This window comes from Cyprinus carpio, unplaced genomic scaffold, assembly GCF_018340385.1.
Source record: "Cyprinus carpio isolate SPL01 unplaced genomic scaffold, ASM1834038v1 S000006805, whole genome shotgun sequence".
NCBI classification, from domain to species: Eukaryota; Metazoa; Chordata; class Actinopteri; order Cypriniformes; family Cyprinidae; genus Cyprinus; species Cyprinus carpio.
In genome coordinates this window covers 1-18,948 of record NW_024879391.1, presented here as the reverse complement: position 1 = coordinate 18,948, position 18,948 = coordinate 1, and the positions used below count along the sequence as shown (strand labels likewise).

Sequence of the window (18,948 nt, the reverse complement as noted above, 5' to 3'; positions counted from 1 at the left end):
AATGTGAATTTTTCATTAAAACGGCGACGGCGCCTCGCATTACATTTTCATCTACAGGTTACAAACTAGTTTTTGTAGCTATATAGACGGAGCTCAGTTTTTCCCTGTGGTAAAATGTGACGGCCAAATCGCGACATTTTTTTATAAAGATGTGGAAAATGCTACTGTATGCACAGGCTATTTAAGTGTTGGCTTGGTGTATTGCTGCGACTAGATGGCAAATGCTAGCCCTCTCTCAGGCGACGTCCCACATGTCTCAGTTCAGTGAGTCAGTCAGACATCAAATAAATAAAATATGAGCCTTTATAGACATTATATAGTGTTTAGTATTACTTATTCAAACAACAAGATAGATGTATTTACCCCTTCGCAAAACTTTCTATAGTTCAGCTCAGCTGTTGTCTATCAGTGGCTGCTGTGGAACATCAGCTGATTCAATGAATATAGAGGGGCGGGTACATTTCAGCTACTGACAGCTTGAGGATCGAATAAGATTTACACAAGCTCGTTTTAAGAACTTTCATTTGCTAAATATTCGTAAAACAGAGAGACAGACGTAAAGGGTGACCAATAGCATTGATTAAAAACAAAAAAAAAACACCAAAAAAAGGGCACTCGTGAGTGTACGGGCAAAAGGGTACGTGCTCCGCACAGGTTGAGACCTTACCTGTGCAATGCGCCTGGCAGGACCCCTGGTATGACCTTAATCAGTCCATTCATGCTCAATGTGGCGAATTTCAAAACAATTCTGCAAAGAAGAGGCCAAAATCTCCCACAGCGATGTGAAAGACTCACGCCAGTTTTCGCATGATCAAAACGAGATGAGCTGTCATTCCTCGTAGTTCAAGTATTTACCTATAAAACCTCCAGCAGAGTATTTGGCAACAATTGCTCAGATCCTCTAGCGACCTCCTGGTGGCACAAACAGGTGTTTTGGAGCCTAGAGTCCTCTCCTTTTCTGGCTCAAGAGATATATGTCCCCTGGGCCAAACGACATGATTTGCATTGAAAATTGTTTTTTCTGTGACTCCCAGAAGCCATAAAATGGTTACCAACTTTTCCAAGTTCAAGTCTGATTAAGTCCTTATTACCCCGTTTCAGTGCCCCAGTACAAACTATAGGCCCAAGTGATTATCATGATTCTACTTTTATTAAAAGTATATATAGTTGCTGTGTTTTCAGGCGATAGCTATACATTTCTTCATTTTTAAATTTGTCTGGTTTTCAGATTCCTGCACATTCCTCACATAGCCACAAGGGTGAGAAAACAATCTCAAATGTTTATCTGCCAGCAAATGTGTGATACAATCAGTATGACAAGTTCGTCATCGCCACAGTGTTTCACTGATTTCCAATTAAAATGATAAACAGAGATAGAATAGAACAGTGTTGTTGCAATTTAAAAAGATAGACTTTCTCCATCACGTGCACTGTGTAATGTAGCAGAACTTCTGTGCTAAATGACCTGTCAAGATTTCTGAAGCATTCACAACTTTGGTCTTTCTGGAAGTACAGCTGCAAAATACACAAATAACCATTAACATTTTATGGATGAGGTCTGAATGCTGAAATTTTTCATTAGGCTTTAACAGGTAACCAATTAACCATCATTAATATAATTCACCACTTTAAATTTGTACAACAAACACTTAGTTATTGTATATTAAGGATTATGTATATTCATTATATGTGACCCTGAACCACAAAAGCAGTCATAAAGCAGTCACGGGTGTATGTGTAGCAAAAAAAGTCCCTTTAAGTTGTCCCTATAGGCTTGGGTAGCAATAGCCAACACACACTGTATGGGTCAAATGTATTGATTTTTCTTTTATGGCCAAAATTCATTAGGATATAAGTAAAAGCATGTCCATGAAGATATTTGGTATATTTCCTACCGTAAATATATCAAAACGTATTTTTTTTTAGTAATATGCATTGCTAAGAACATCATTTGGAAACTTAAAGGCGAGTTTTCTCAATATTTCGAGATTTTTTTTTTTTTTTTTTTGCAAACCCTCAGATTCTAGATTCTAGATTTATCTCATCCAAACTTATTGTCATATTCCTTCCTAAAACCCTACATCAATGGAAAGCTTTTTTTTTCAGCTTTCAGATGACGTAAAAATCTCTATTTCAAAAAATGTGAGCCTTATGACTGGTTTTGTGGTCCAGTCCAGGGTCACATTATTTAATTGCCCTTTATTTATTTATTAGACGTGCTGTACTAAGAACTGTAGGTTGAGGAACGTCCTATAACTGGTAACGTCTGGAACATCCATAGTGAACATCACGTCAGGAGCCGCTGAAGCCTCAGGCTGTAGCATCGCGAGATGTCTGTAAGTATCGCGAGAGTATGGAGCGGGAACCGGAAGTGGAGTGAAGATGGACGGTGTCGGTTTATCAGCTAACAACAAACAGAAACAGAACCAAATGTTGCCGAATAAAATGCGAGGCGAGTTCAGCAGAAACCAGAGGAAGGACTCCGAGGTAAGAGCCAGACGAAGCTGTTTAGACCCTTTTGATTGTGTATATATATGCAATTTTGCAGTCTGTTTTGACAGAAGTGTTAGCATAAACATCAGCAACATTCAAAGATTAAAATTAATAAATTATTTATACAGCGCTGATTAAATAAACTGTAGCTCACAATATGAAAAGAGCATCGTTATTGTAATGTTTTATTTTAATTGTTCATGACCAGTGTTTAGTAACTAAACTCAAAATTCATCAAACAACAGTTAACTTGCTTTTAAATATTTTTTAAATCTCTCTTATTATCTTATCATTAGTGAACAAATACATTAATGAATAACACAGAGAATGATTGATTCATGTAATTAACATCGTCCATCAAGGATTGGTTGTGATTTATCTCTTCTCTCGATAAGATAACGGCTGACTGTACGATGAACGAATGAACATAATCATATTTGTCATAATATTAACAAACACTATTTAAACATTAGCATCTCTTTGTAGTAAAAAAAAAAAAAAAAAAAAACTACTTATATTGTGTATCTAACATACTTTAAAAGAATCTATTTTTCAAGTGCAGATTAAATGCCGTGCTTTCAGTCTTTTAATTGCATGACATTTGCTATTAACATGAAAATGTATTATAGATTAAATTGAAAATAAATGCACTCATGGTTTATGAACAGTGCCTTTATGACCAACTTTAATATAGCTTCATAAGTATTTACATAATTCAATTTTCTTTGAAATATGGTTAAAGTGTGCTGCCAAATGTGCTGTCAAGATTTTTTAGTAAACTAAAAATATACTTAAACGTCATTTCAATCTAAACCTGTATATCATGTATTTAAGTATTATAAATAACACATCTGTAAAGTAGTGTCCAACCATAAGTTATTAATGCAATATTAAAAAAAAAAATTAAAATTACCTTAAAAGTTTAATTTGACATTATTGCAAAGTTAAAAATTACTTAAGTGTGTTAAAAAAAATAACATATAAAAGTTAAGTACTTTTTATTTCCTTAATATGTTAATTGCTCATATGGGGCCAGATTTACTAAACAGTTAAGGCAAATTAGCATTGAAGGGTGATTCCATGAAAGTGCGATGGAAAGGGAGAATTCTGTGGGTGATTTACTGACAAAGTGCACAATAAAGAACACAGACGCAGCCACATCATTTCCATAATGAGAAGAACAACCTACCAGAGCGCGCGCACCAAGAGCAGCGCAAATTAGGCTACCGCCTGCTTTAAAGGTGCTGGATGTAAGACTTTGACTCTACTAAAGATTTGTTTGCAGATATTTAAGAAACATGTTAAGTTAACATATTTGTTTTATTTAAAAACAATGCTACGGTCAGTTATTCTCCTTTGAAAATGTGTGTTCCGTGTCCGGAATGTCCGTCTCTGTTTTGGTTTGTGAAACCCGCCCACTGCCAGTTTACCCAATTGTATTTTCAGCACCCTGGGTTGCCATTTTGGCGGAAACAAACGCCTTTAATTTCAGTCATGGAAGCTGCCCAAACGAAAGGGTCAGTTTCTGTTGGTGTCGTCAATCTGGCAACCTTCATGTGTGTCAAGTCTGCGTAGAAGGGGCCGGGTGAAAAAAAAAAACCCTCCCCTACACCAATAAGATTTGCTGATTTAAGAACCAATGGAATTGGGGGCTGCACTCTGGAGTACTTGCTTTAGGTCCTCTTTTTTTTTTTACCATTAAAAAATGATGCAAATACTAGTAATTTGACGAGCTCAAACGTTAGTAAATTGCTTTGCGTGATTTATTTTAATACTCTCCTCCCATAAATTTTGCGTTTGAAAGGGAAATGCCTACAAATACATATTCAATAAGATCAGGCGCAAAATTCAGCACTAATTCTTAATTTCTTTAGCAATTCCTGAAAGTACCATTTTAACGCCAAAAGAGGATTTGTGCTGCCACAAACTTTTAGTAAATATGGCCTATGAGTTTTTTACAAAAATAGCCTGAATTTCCCTACAAGTGCACAATAATACAAGCACAACAAGGATGAGTTTATTCCATCAAACAGCTATTTTGTCTCTCTTGAAAGGTTGAGCTGTAATCAGTTGTCAGCTGATGATGGACTAATTACAGTGACTCAGAAAGACTGTATCCTAACATTAAAAAAAATGGATGATAAAACAGACTATTATGTTGTGTTTGTGTCTCAGGGTTTTTCAGAAACTCCTGATCTGGAGTTTGAGTATTAACAGATGCCGATGTAAATGGACAGTTGAACTGTCCAGTGAGAGCGATTTTGCTTCTGTTACTGCTGTTTTCTTATGTACTAATACTGCAAATCATAAAACAATTTGCAGAGACAACAATAACAGATGTTTTCATATGAAACGCTGTTTGTAGAGTTGTACAGTTACAGCAGAGGGACCAGAGTTCCTGCTCAACAGAAAGTGCTTCGAAGAAGATTCCCACACTCATAGTAAGTGTTAAGCTCTTTATTGTAACACTTAGTTGCACACATTTGCAGGTTTCATCATTAACATTTTTTTTGTGCATCTAGAGAGGATCTATGTGTTAACAAAAGATCATGTTTATGTGTTTCTGCAGTGCCTGATCAGAAATGGACCGAACTGGATTCGGTTCAGCACAGAGCTCATGCCATGCGTCTGCTGGACGGACTGGACGTGATCGGCCGAGAGCGCCGCTTTAAAAGTCGCCAGAGCCATCCTGTACTGGCTCAAGGTAAATTCGCAATCTGTAATCTTTATTTATTGCATGCATTTCAGTGTTAATAAGCTCTGATTGGTGTGTTTTCAGGAACGTTCGGCGAGTGCTCTTCAGAAGTGGAGGTGCAGCACTGGATGAGGTATAACGTCTTCCTGCTGCTGGATGTGGGAGCGTTCACTGCACTGGTGGAGCTGCTCGAACATGGAGATCGAGTGAGATGAACTGCACGCCCAGACATTCATGTTTTCACATCTGTAGGCTTAAAATAACTCAACTCGTGTGTTAAATGTCTCTCAGTAACAGTGCTGCATGCAGCAGTGCGGTCAGGAAACCTGCCATTTCTCTGGCGGACAGCACTGACCTCAGTACAACACCACACTTTACATGTATTGCTAACTAGTTGTTGACTAATAGGGCAGGGAGCATTCATTGTCCCACATGTGAATTGTGGAAATGTCGTTTTTAATTTAGCTGATGCATACAAAATAGAAAAGCAATTGCTAATGCAACTTTATAAAAATTACGGTGTTATTTTTATTTTGTATATTTTAACTTGTATATTAAAATTCCATTTGTCAAATTGAAAAGTAATTAATAATCCATTATTTTATTGCTAAATTTAAACTCCTTTTTTAAAAAAATAGTCAAATTTTATTTAGCGATTTTAAAACAAATGTATTTTATTGTTACATTTACTACATTTTTTGTCATTTGAAAGTGATTTCTTTTATTATTTTGTTACCTTTAAGTACTTTTGTTAATTTTTTTTGTTACATTTGCCTAAATTTTTATTTATTACTTGTTTTAATAAGTTTTGTTATGATTTAATAATAAGTTATTTTTAGTAAGTGTTTTACTTATGTATTTAACTACATATTTGTTTACTTAAAAACAGTGATTAACTTATGTTTTTTTTGTTACATTTATCCACATTTTTAAACATGAGTTAAAACTTCTGTTTATTTGGCAAACTTTGTAAATTGATTTATTGTTACAATTGTATTGTAATATGTATTGTTTAACATTTAACTGCCTGTTTTTTTAAACAAAACTTAAAAGAAATGTTTTAAGTCTCTATTTATTTGTCAGTTATTTGTCATGTATTCATTTATTTTGTTAAATTTAATTACATTTTAAACATAAATAAAACTTGTAAATATGGCTATTTATTTGTGCATTTGTGAAGTGATTAATTAAATCTCTGATACATTTATTTGTTTATTTTTTTAGTTTTTATTACATTTTAGACATAAATATGATGTATTTATTTATTTCCTACTGTTTCATTAAACTACATTTCTAAGCAAATTAAAATGTGTACTTATTTCAGTGTCATTTGTAATTTATTTCGTTATTCGTAGGTGGATTGCTGATCATTGGTTTATTAATTTTATTTTTAAGTGGCACTCTCCATAACCTCTTTGCGTGCGTGTGTTACAGGGTGCTGCTGAACATCATGTATCTGATGGTGGAGGCCATCCAGCGTGAAGAACCCACAGACAGTCCAGAGTGGAGAACCATCAGAGAAACCTTCAAGTCTGAACTCGGTCTGCATGTGTTCCAGCTGATCTAAAATGTTTTGGTTTATCTGAAGATACATGTATGGAGTATGGAAGAGTAGAATTGTTTCAAATGTTTCCTGGCAGGTTCTCCTCTCTATAACCATGAGCCTGTCTCCGTCATGCTGTTTGGGATGGTTACCAAGTTCTGCAGCGGCCACGCGCCCCATTTCCCCATGAAGAAAGTCCTGCTACTGCTGTGGAAGACCATCCTTGTGAGTTAAAGTACAGCTTTGGACTAAATCACACCAAGTGACTGTTGTGTTAGCGGTTTTGTCTGTGTGTTTCCTGATGCATCCCAGTTCACTCTGGGAGGGTTCGAGCAGCTGCAGTGCAGTAAAGTCAGTAAACGGGTGGCACTGGGTCTCCCGCCGCTGCCGGAGGACAGCATCCGTGTGGTGATGAGCATGAGAGCTGCGTCCCCGCCAGCATCTGCCTCCGACCTCATCGAGCAACAACAGAGACGTGCCCGGAGAGAACACAAAGTAACAGAATTTGACGCACATTGTGGTTTTTTGGGTTTTAGTAAAATATTAATTAATTTTTTATTTTTCTTCAGGCGCTTATAAAGCAGGACAATCTGGATGCGTTTAGAAACGAGAAGGACCCCGTATAAAGCTGATGACGCCCGCGAGGACGAAGAGGAAAACGCGATAGGATGACAACTCTCTGGAGGCGGAGCCTTTACCCCGGACCGCTGGAGCGTGATGAGGGTCATCCCGCCGCCTCCCATCCCGCATCCCCCCTCTGAGAGGGTCTGTTTTCCCAAGTGTCTGCCGTGGGCTCCGAAAGTCAGGTAGGAGCTTGATTTCATCCATTTGGATATGGGGGGGGGGTTGATTTGATGGCTTTCTCAAATACAAAATTCTGTTTTCGTCTTAAAAGGGAAAAGGATATTGAAAACTTCCTGGAGTCCAGCAGGAGTAAATTCATCGGGTTACACGCTAGGAAAGTGAGTGTGTTTTCTGAAGCTTGATTGTTTTATATCCTGTGAGCCGCAGTGATGCATGTTTGCATTTGTGTTGCAGTGGACACGGATACGGTGGTTGGTTTGCCCAGACCCATACATGAAAGCATCAAAACTCTCAACAGGTAATTAGCACCACATAAGCCATGGCTCATTAACATAACCCCACCCTGCTCATGCATATTATGCATATTTACAATATGATCCATATATGGGACATTTTACAGAATTGGTTCGAAGTCAGGAGTTGGAAACATGTTGAATTATTATTATTACTTTTTTTTTTGTTCACAAATTTTGCATGTATGCACAGTGTATATTGTATAATAATACACATTTATAGTAATTGTGCCGTTAATTCTCATATTGTATTTTCAGAAAGTTTTGGAAGATTTGTCCTCTCCCCAAATTTGTCACTACCAAAACACAGTAATATATAATTTAATAAGAAGGGTTTATTGACCTATAAAGATTTTGCTTACATCTTCCTTGTAAATCTATTTTTTTTCCATTGTATTAAAAAGTTTTTTTTATTGTAAATGTGTTTTTTTTTTTTTTATAAAAAAACTGTTTTTTTTTTAATATAGATTGTAAATGTATTTTTTGTTTTTTCTTTGTAAAAGGCAAAAAGTTGATCATACTGAATTTCAAACTTAAGGATTCATTATAGTTTTAAAATACATTTGAACCGGACACTATCATAACATCTTAGAACATCTATTAATTCAGTATACTTTATTTTTCACAAAACATCCCATGTCATGACAGCACATTTTCGGCAGTGACAGTAATGTTTTGGTAGCAACCACATCATATAACAGAATTTTTATTCACGTACTAAAACACTACTAAAACATACTAAAATACAGAAAATGTTAATTATCGTACTAAAATTTAGTTTATTTCCCCCCAATAAAGGATTATGTGTTCCCTTTTATCACTACCGAAACAATAATGTCATGGTTTGGTCATGACTGTTTTGGTAGTGACAATTTTATGGGATAACCCCCCCCCCCCCCCCCCCCAAAAAAAAATATACAAAGATGTCACTACCAAACTTCACCAAATGTTTCAGTCGTGACCATTTTAGATACTTTTGAAGCTAGCTCAGAGATGCTAATCAGCACATGGTTAGCTAGCACAGTTCTAAACAGTTGTACTCATAAAAACTTAATTTTATGGAATAACATACGTTCTATATGGCTCAGTGGTAGAGCATTGCGTTAGCCGCGCAAAAGGTTGTGGGTTCAATTCCCAGGGAACACACATACTGGTAAAAAAAAATAATAATAATTTAATAAAATGTATAGCCTGAATGCACTGTAAGTCGCTTTGGATAAAAGCATCTGCCTAATGCATAAATGTAAAATGTAAGAAAAAGTGTTTAATAATAGAAAAAATGTGTTTTCATACTTTTGAAATCTGCTCGATATGAGACACATAAAACATACACTGTTTCAGTAGTGACTTGAAAATGCGTTTTATACATTTTATAATTTTCAAAGAAAATATAAAATAAATATTTTTGTTGAACTTCACTTTTTAAAAGAATCAAAAGATACCTTTAAAAACAACGTTGGAGAAAAAAAAATATATTAATATAATTTTATAAAGTTGAAATTTAGGTATTACGGGGTTCGAGACAGCCACCTCCCAATTAAAAGTAGCCACTAAATGATGATTTTATATATTAAGCTTACTAACATTTTGAATATATTTTGTGGGTTTTAATAGATAATAGAAAAGGATCTCCGTAAACATCTAAGATTTGAGTACTTAACTGATTTTTTTAATGTGTTTTCTGGTTGTGGGACGGCAGTTTTGACCAGTTCTGCAGAATGCCCCATACATATGTCTTTTAAACTTGTCTCATATTGCTGTTGTCACGGTTTATTAAAAACAGTAACTTTGACACCTTGTTGAAATGGTTTAATGATCTTAAGAAGAGTCGTCAAAAGTACTGAAATTTAAAAACATCCATCGGTACTTTTGACAACACTAATCTTAACCATAGTAAAACCACTATAGCTTGGTGTTTTGTGGTTTATTGTTCTAATAAAATGCATAAGTGTTTGCTGTGTTAGACATTTAGTTTGTGTGTTCATTTCAGCACAATATGTGTCTATCGCTGAGGTCCAGAGCACTAAAGAGAGAGTACCGAAGACCCCGCTGTCCGCGCGTGAGTCACTGTACACTGATAGAGCTGCAATATAATGATTGATGGTGAGCTTAACACACACACTCTCGTGTTTGTGTGTTTAGGTGAGGAAGAGCTGGAGATGTGTGCCACAGAGCTCCTTATACCAGGGTATTTTACCCAGTTTAACCACAGTATATGGTGAGAAAACTGTCACTTGCACACTAGTCCCAGTACATTTGAGGACCGGTCTCATACTGACAGGCTTTTGTGTGTGTGTGTGTGTTGTGTGTGTGTGTGTGTGTGTGTGTTCAGATTGCCCTGCTGAAGATTCTCTTGGCTGCTGCTCCCACATCCAAAGCCAAGACCGACTCCATCAACATCCTGGCAGACGTGCTGCCCGAGGCAAATGCCGTAAGACACTGTCCAAACAGCACAGCTGCAGATTTGTTAGTGACTTCTGTATGAGCAAATTTACATACTACTTTAAAGCAATAATGGATGCCACATGCACTTCTACAAGTTGTTTGAACTGAAATGTGAGCAGTGTTTACACAACCACCCAAATGATAAAAATCCACCCAGTGTTTTTTTTTTTTCAATAATCTCGTTAAATCATTACCCCTTACTCAAATCGAGCTGATCTCAGATGTCTGTCTTTGTGACGACACACACAGACAGGCCCTCCCACGATAGTTTACTGACAGTAGTGTTTCAGCACAGACTTGATCTGGTGTCTTACCTTAGACCCCACCCCTGAGTGAACTGTCATTAGTCCTCCATTGCTTCACCGCCGAGCAGTAGTCAAGAATGACTCTAAGCATTGAGGTGTTCTGTTGTTGGATGTACAATAAATACAGCAGGCTGTCATTTACCCCTATTATCTGAGCCTGAAGACACAGTGGATTGGCGCTTGTTTTTTGAAGGGAATGCGCCCCGATCTACATAAATGTAGTCTATGTTTATGCGAATCATCTTCGTGTGATCCAGCCACCTACAGAAGAAGTGAGTATAAGGTGGTGGGGAAAGGAATCTTGGGAACTCACACGCTCAAGCGCCCATCTTGCCTTAGGAATGTTCCTAATTAGGGGCCTTAAGTTTACGACGCTGGCAATGCGGGCCTGAAAAAGTTAACAACTCCCCGTTCAGAGAGCAGCTCGTGAAGAAAAGGGGGCGGGGTGCAGCAGAGAGTCTCATTTAAAGGGCATTTAACAGAGAGAAATGGCGGCATACAAAAGAGCATGTGTTTTGGTGAGAGCAGTGAGTAAACAGGGTGTTGTTTCATTACTATTAGTGAAGAAAAGGTGTTTACCAAGGCTATGTTACAAGAGCATGCTTACGTTAAGACCCCTAAAGAATCATATCAACTTGTGGAAAAATGGTCATCCGATCATCCCGATGACCCCTTGAAGTTATTGACAGTAGACAGTGGACTTTTTTCTCTTATTTACACCATTTGTCTTCCGGTTGCACTAATAAGCTATGTCATAGTTTGGACAGTCTGTCTGGGTATCAATCTCTCTAGCACTACGGTTCTTGCAGAGTATGAAGTTGGGTGTAGATGTGAACTGTGCGCCATCATAAGCGTGTGACCTCATCACGTCTCAAGTCTATTTCAGCCACCGTACCGCCGCTGGCTGCTGAAAACACTAGCAAAGCTCAATCACGTCTAGGCAGGTATTAATTAATCGCACATCTTCTCTCAGCTAGGTTTGTCAGGTACAATCTTATCTATGTCGTCAATGTGGGTTCAGGTACGCGGCCTTAACCATGAGCCGCTCCCTGGGCAGCTAACTCTCACACAGAGACTTCAGTTTGAGTATTTAGCGTATAGATATACGTACGATGTGATTTGACGGCATTACTAAAAGTTTCGCTGTAAAAGGGCAGTTAAGACAGGGCGAATAAAAGTCCATTAAAAAGTAAAAGTCTAGTGACCAGTTGTGTCTGGCTCGCAGTTTGAGCAGCAGTACTACATGGCGGCGCAGCGATCTGTGGTGCGTTTGCGGTCTACTAGTACTTCTCCTCCGCTGATCATACTTGAAGTGCTTTCAACCCATCGAACCACGCTATCTCCATATACCTCAGCTGTGCTAAAAACATGTGAACCTTAAATGTCAACACCTCTTATTCATATTCCAGAATCAGAAAAACGTGGCTTGTTTCTCGAGGGGCTCAAGCAGATGACGCCGTGCGAACCATATAAGACCTATGCACTTTGTGGTCTTTAAACACTGGTGGCGTTACTATGGTAGACTGACATCTGTCATATCTGCTTTCGTCAGCATCTCAGCTTCATGGTTTCCCGGGCGCACACGATAGCATACCTCGTTCGCAGACAGCTTCCAGGAGCCACACTGCTGAGAGGCTGGTGAGAAAAATGTACAGCCGGTCGAAATGCGTCCAGGGCCCGAGAGGATCGTCATCTGAGTCGATGTCTTTGAGCTGTTTTGAATGCTATTTGATTACAGGGAAGTTGGTGATAATAACTGCAGTTCTGCTCGGAGGAACTTTGTTACTTCCTGTATTAATCTGTTGCGGGCATTCCTATAATATAACTCACGCTGTTCTGAAGCACTCCAGGACCATGGTGAGTACACGCACAGCAACAAATCCACGCGGGTGTCTATTTTAGAGCTATGCTGCAGCTGCATCGTACAGTGCTGTGGCTAAAGTATTCATATTAACCTTCATTTCTCATCCGATATTTGGTATGTTGGCTGGCCATATACTTATTGTTAAACATGGGCTTAAATTACTGTTTTTTGTTGCGCAGCTATCAATCTACACTCGCATTGCAACATATACGACCAAGCAAAAAGCAGAAATGTCACATCTTTCAGAAATGTAATTACAAAAACTTACAACAAAGTATTAAAAAAAAAAAAACAGAAATAAGTACATTGCATAAGTATTCCTATCATTAACTCAGTACTTAGCTGAAGCACCTTTACAGCCTCAAGTCTTTTTGGGTATGATGAGTCAAGCTTTGCTCATCAGCATTTGTTCGCCCCACCTCTTCACCTCTCAGCTCTAGGAAGAGTCCTGGTTCTTTCAAACTTCTTCCATTAAGGGTAACTGAGATTACATGCTTCAGAACTTTCAATTCAGCGATGAATTTGTTCTGAACCCTTCCCGCAGATGTGTGGGTATCTTGATGAAACCTGGTTCGAGGAACTTTTTGTTTTTTTTTTTTTTTTTAATAAACCTCAGGGCTTGGTTTTTGCTCTGATATGCATTTTTATCTATTAGACCTTTTATTGAGGTGTGTGCCTTTCCAAATCATACCCATTCAATTGAATTTGCCACAGGTTAACTTCACTTTTTTTTTGTAATATCTACAAGCAATATGAATTCTCCTGACCTAAATTTCAGCTGTCTCAGATAAGGGTAATAAATTTGCAAAGATGTTAAAACCCTGTTTTTTCGCTATGGCATTATGGTGTATGGAGTGTAGATTGATGTGGTCAAAAAAGTAATTTAAAGCAGTTTGACATATAAGGCATGGCAACATAACGAAAACATGAAAAAAGGAGAAGGGGTATGAATACTTTCACAGGGCAAGGCACTGTATTGTACCTGGAGAGGGTGGCATCTCAAATTTTGCCATTTTCTAGATGTTGGTGGTGTTCAAATCTGCTCCCAATCCTGAAGAGGGCGCTTGAAGGTCGTAAGCAGGCCATGATGCAGCCTTTATGTTCTCAAACTGCTCAAAGTCCAGACAAAGTATCTGGGACTACAGTGGAGGAAGAGCAACATGAAAACCATGTCAGCCACATACCAGAAAGCGCTACACGCTTCAACGCACCACCGGGCTTACGGAAACGGGTGAGTAGGTGAAGAATCAGGACTTGAATGTTCTGGGGTCCTCAGTAAATGATTCAATGCATCATTTATTACACCCAAAACTTTTTGTGGCACCTGAGTAGTCAAAATTAAATAAGTGCCATCTTTGACAGCAGACCTGGACGATCGCCACCGGGATTTGCGGGCGGAAGAACGCGCTTCTTAATGCACAGCATCATCGAATAGTTTTAACAGAGCCGACGCCACGATAAGAACAACCAGAGCAACCTCCTGAATTCCTCCCCGGGGACAACTGCCTGCAAAAGCTGCTGGGACAGCTGGATTGACCTTCCGGAAGATCTCCAATGAACTATGACTCCTGGCTGGAGCTGGAGGCTCTTTTCCAAATCAATTTCTTGGGAAGAACTCCTGCAGTGAACACGCGTCAAGTGTTTCTCGGGCACCTCTTCACATCATAGCGGTTGTAAAAGGAAACCTTTACCAGAGTAAAACTGTCAACATCACTACACTTACTAGAGTCCAGCAACAGGGACCATTTCCTGCCCATTCGCTTCTGTTTGTGTAATATAATGGCACATCTGTAGTAAACCTGCAATTATTATTATTTTTTTTTTTAACCTGCAATTAAATCAAAAGTTAAGATGTCATTTTTATGCTTTTTTTTTATTATTTCTGCTGCTTTTGAATATTAATTATATGCAACTGAATACATAAACCTACGTTATTGTGAAATACTGTAATTATACTCTGAGTGTTTTCTACTGTAAGGTTTTTATATGTAAGTATACTAAATGCAATACAATCATCTTCTTTTATTGTCCCTGGATTGTTCTAATCATTTATTTTAAATGTCAAAACTATAAAGTCAAACTTCAGTTTCAGGTCAGAAATAGGGTTGTTAAAACTTTCCAGTTTTATGATTATTTGGTCAGACCAAAACTAAAAGAAAACTCATTTTGCATAGGTAAATAAATAGAGCATTATTATTTAAAATTGTGAATCAACGAAACTTGCATATGTTGCTGATTATTGCTGCTGAAAATAGTCACTTATTGTCATCTTTTGGGCTATACTAATCGGTCGGACATCAGGAAAAACATCTGGAGTACTATAGACCGCTTCTCAAAAGTTAGCCAACAAAAAGCAAGCGAAAGAATGCAAAAAACTGTCTGAGGAGCAAAAGGAGCTGTGGTTGGCCAAACTAAACCAGGACTTCCAGGGCATAAATCTTAACGTTTGTTTCGGTTTTTTTGTTATTATCATTTCCGGTCTGGTAGGTGAAATATTAGGGCTGGATATCATCATGGTTACTATGGCTGTTTTCTCGCACTCCAAAAACGCAAACAATAGATCTATGTTTCGTGGACACCCAGTGTCCTTGGACATTTTATGCTAGCCATCAGATTTTCCTACAATGGTTTTACTGTGCATGCAGCATCAATATTGCATCCTTTATCTCATGCTGAACAACAATATTTATGCGTATCTTTATTACTGTAAGGGGTAGGTTTAGAGTTGGGGTATGTGTAGACTTTAATAAAATATATGGATGAAAAAAAAATTGCTATTTACTAAAATAAACACTTGTACACTAGTCGAACACAATTACGCTTATTTTGCACAGCGCATGGTTCGTTGGTCCTCCAGTAAAGCGAGACCAGCCTTGACACTATAGCTACATTTCAAATGACTTCCCAGTTGCATGGCAAAAAAAAAAAAAAAAACCTGCCAGTGAGGTAAGAAAATAATCTTGATTTAAGAGGATTTTACTTGTTTTAAGCAAAATCCAACTCATTTAGATTTTTTCCCCAGAAAAAATGTCTTATGTCTCTTATGTCTTTCCCCTTATGTATTTTTGCTTTTATCTAGTAAATGCATCTTGATTTAAGCCTTTTTTATATATTTTGACTCAGAAATAAGGCAAAATACTAAGCAAGATGACTCTTTTTGTGGTGTGATTTGTATTGCTTTCCACACCACTATGCAAAATGTCTAGCTTGAACTATGAATTTATTAATTGAGTATTTGCAATTAACGGACACAGTAAACATGCAGCAGAATGGGAGGAGAGAAGAAAAGAAAAATAGAAGAAAAGAGAGAAAAGAGGGGGGGACACAGTTAGGCAGAATGATAGGCAGAGAGCCTTTTTTACGTTGAACATGACCTTAAACAGGTGTGTCAGATGATGCTGGCCGCCGCTCACTAGACGATTTTCACTCATGAGATCAAACGCGTGACTTGAGAAGAAAAACAAATAGAGGACAATTAACGTTGTCAGCTGGCTATCCTGGCACACGTTCTTTTTCACAGTGAAAAACAAAGTAAAAAATGAATATGGGTGATGTACTCTGCTTTCATGGCATGTTTGTGGCTGCCAAGTTTCAGCTATAGAAGCACGCAACAACTGGTAGGTGATGCTTGCTCGCTCTCATTGGCTATCCCTGGTGGCATCATCACATCTGAGGCAGCCTGATGAAGAGTCGTACATATAAAACATGTTTGATATGTACTATCTGAGTTCGGGGATGCTCCGTCTCGATCTGGAGCAGATAAATAATTGTAATGACACCACACAATAGAGCATTTTTTTTTTTTTTTTTTGACCATAAATTATTTCCAGTTGAAGTGAGAAAATATTGCCTAATCCGAGTTTATGAATGCAGAATAGTTATGATCTAAGCGCAAATTTTAAAGGGGAAGCAATTTTCTTCCTAAGGTGTCTTACTTTTAAAGGCCCACCTACAACAATTGGGAGGCCCAATATCGCCTGGAACCATGAGAATCAGTCAAGAATAAAAAAACCAAATGCAAACATTAAATATACATTAAGTACTACACATTAAGAAATATACAATATCCCAATCAACCAGCTAAACCCATTGAACAAACTGCTATCCAGTCGCTGTACAAATAATTTGAAAAAGAGTTTAGTTTTCATGGTTGCTTAGAGAACAGATTGTCTGATTTACTGATGTAGTATTTCTATAAAATGTAAATGAAAATGTTAGACTTACAAACAGCAAATAATTGTATTTATTATAATAGCAATTTATTGAAGCTTCTTATAAATGTTAGAAGAAGTTCTTCTGCCTTTTTAACAACCTCTTTTGTATCTCATAATTAACTTTAACTGCAGTCTTAAAGGAACAAAACCACGAATCAGCTTCTTTGTTGCTTTGTCTCCTAGTGACCTCCTCCTCCGATCGCTCCTGCAAGAGCTGCAGCTCCCAATCCACCACCTGCCAGCGATTCCTGAACCAGCGGCTGCTACAAATACCTGCACCTGCCGCAACATCCTGTTTTCCACTGCTAATGTTCCTGCTGCTGGCTGCTGCTGTTGCTCCGGCTGCTGGATCCTGTGGACTCCTGCAGCAACTCCTGCCTCCACCGCTACAACTCCTGCTGATGATGTGGCTTCTACGGCTCCATGCTGCAGCACCTGCCTAATCCTGCCCTCCACTGATGCAGTTACAGCTAGGCCCTATTGCGTCTTTGGTAAATCTTTCAATTTGGCTGCCTTGAGAAAAAACACAACAGAGAGCACTGCAACACCGATGCCCAGAAATGCACCAATCAGTGTCCCTGTAGCCACTCCTACAGACCTAATAAGAATTTTTTTAAGGACAATCTTCTTTGCTACTTCTCGCTTTTTCTTCTGTAGACAAATTAACTATTGAGCATACTATTCATCTCCTCTTGAATTTCTGCCTCTACATTTAACATCAGATCATTGGTGTAGGGGCAATTCTTTTCCACCATCTTGTCGATGTTGTCCATACATAGATTTTTCACCTGAAAACTTGTTGCTCCTGTACCCTAAATGACCACGTCATTCCAGGGTTAATTGTCAATGAAGTGACAGCGACCTCCACATTTTATCCGCAAGCTCCTGTAGCTTTGGATTTTTTTCTGAACAAATTTCTTTGATTGTTTTGACCCTCTAGTTCTTCACCCATGCGTAAATAAAATCACTGCATGTTTAAAAGTATCCTCTCCACAATACTCACCAATTTTATCCAGAATCAGCTATTTCTTGACTTGTGTACCTTTCAACTTTTTGAGAACGATGACTAAGGCATCAAACAGCTGGAGCACATTCACATACGGGATCGAATGATCTCAGTTTTTTGATGTACTCATCCTTTCAGACATGTGTCAAAGATTTCCAGGTGTGTCAATAACTGTGACTCTTCTTCCACAACCACCCCCAGCTCCTGTTGTACATTCAGCTGTTATAGATTGAGGTGAAGATTCAGTTTTGAATCTTTGTCACCTAAAAATTGTATTTCCAGTGCTGCTTTTGCCATCTCCTGTTTTTCCAAGAAGTGCAAATTTTCTTGCAGGTTTAGACTCTATTTGAAAAGAATCTCTGGTTATTGAAGAGTAAAAAAATTGTACAGAATTTATTTATTTTAAAACATGCGATATTTGCAATTATGAAACAGATTTAATGTAGCCTTTATGTTATTAACACTTTTATTTCTTTACCTCCCATTGTACTTGTCCTTTGCTGAGCTGTATTTCTGCAATGTCAGAAATAATATTCAGGACATTATTGACAGTGATTCTGAATTGCTTAGACATTAACATCCAGTATATATTCTATAAAGCACAACGTTAATTGTCAGACAACAACAACAAATCTCGAAAACTATAATATTTCTGTTTCACACAAGTTGATTTAAAAAAAAAAATACAAGTAAGCATGCTATTCCCTGGAACTCAGAGTGATTTAAAAAAAAGAGATTTCTTTATTTATAATACATTCCCTGTTCATTAGGGCCCACATGACAATGTATAACTGAAACAGGCATTTTTCTGTAAAGTGGTTTGTTGAAAATTATATGTATTGTGAAAAACTTTACACAAAAATGAACATTGAATTGGAATTGTGAGCCATTTGAACTAAAGTCTGAATTATCTTAAGTTCTAATTTAGTTTGGAAGAGAGAGTTTTGATTTTTTTTTCTTAACGTTTGAGTTTTTTTTTTTTTTTTTAATATATAGTTTTAAGAAATATAGGTTTCAGGAAATGTGAGCCAATTTATCCTCTCAACTACCAATGGAATTACTTAATGTATCACCTTAGATCGTTCATCAGCCAATCATTTTCAAGCATACAACAGCCCCGGTTGACTGCTTGAATCTGATTGGCCGATGAACGTTCTAAGGCGATAATATTCAGGGAAACGCATGGCAAATGTAGTTCCAGGCAGTTCTTGACCGCATTACATGCCCTTATCACTTCGCCGAATAATTTTCAGTATTTTCCACTGATCTAAATATAAATATACATC

General features: G+C 37.7%; 1 long non-coding RNA gene and 1 pseudogene across 1 annotated transcript; both read left to right on the top strand.

Moving 5' to 3' along the window:
- Nucleotides 1–2,269: 2,269 nt before the first annotated feature.
- LOC122144928 lies at nucleotides 2,270–14,069 on the top strand (annotated as a pseudogene).
- LOC122144927 lies at nucleotides 9,966–11,424 on the top strand. Its single transcript, XR_006159960.1, has 3 exons — nucleotides 9,966–10,046; nucleotides 10,161–10,259; nucleotides 11,371–11,424. It is a non-coding gene; the product is annotated as an uncharacterized LOC122144927 (long non-coding RNA).
- Nucleotides 14,070–18,948: the final 4,879 nt, after the last annotated feature.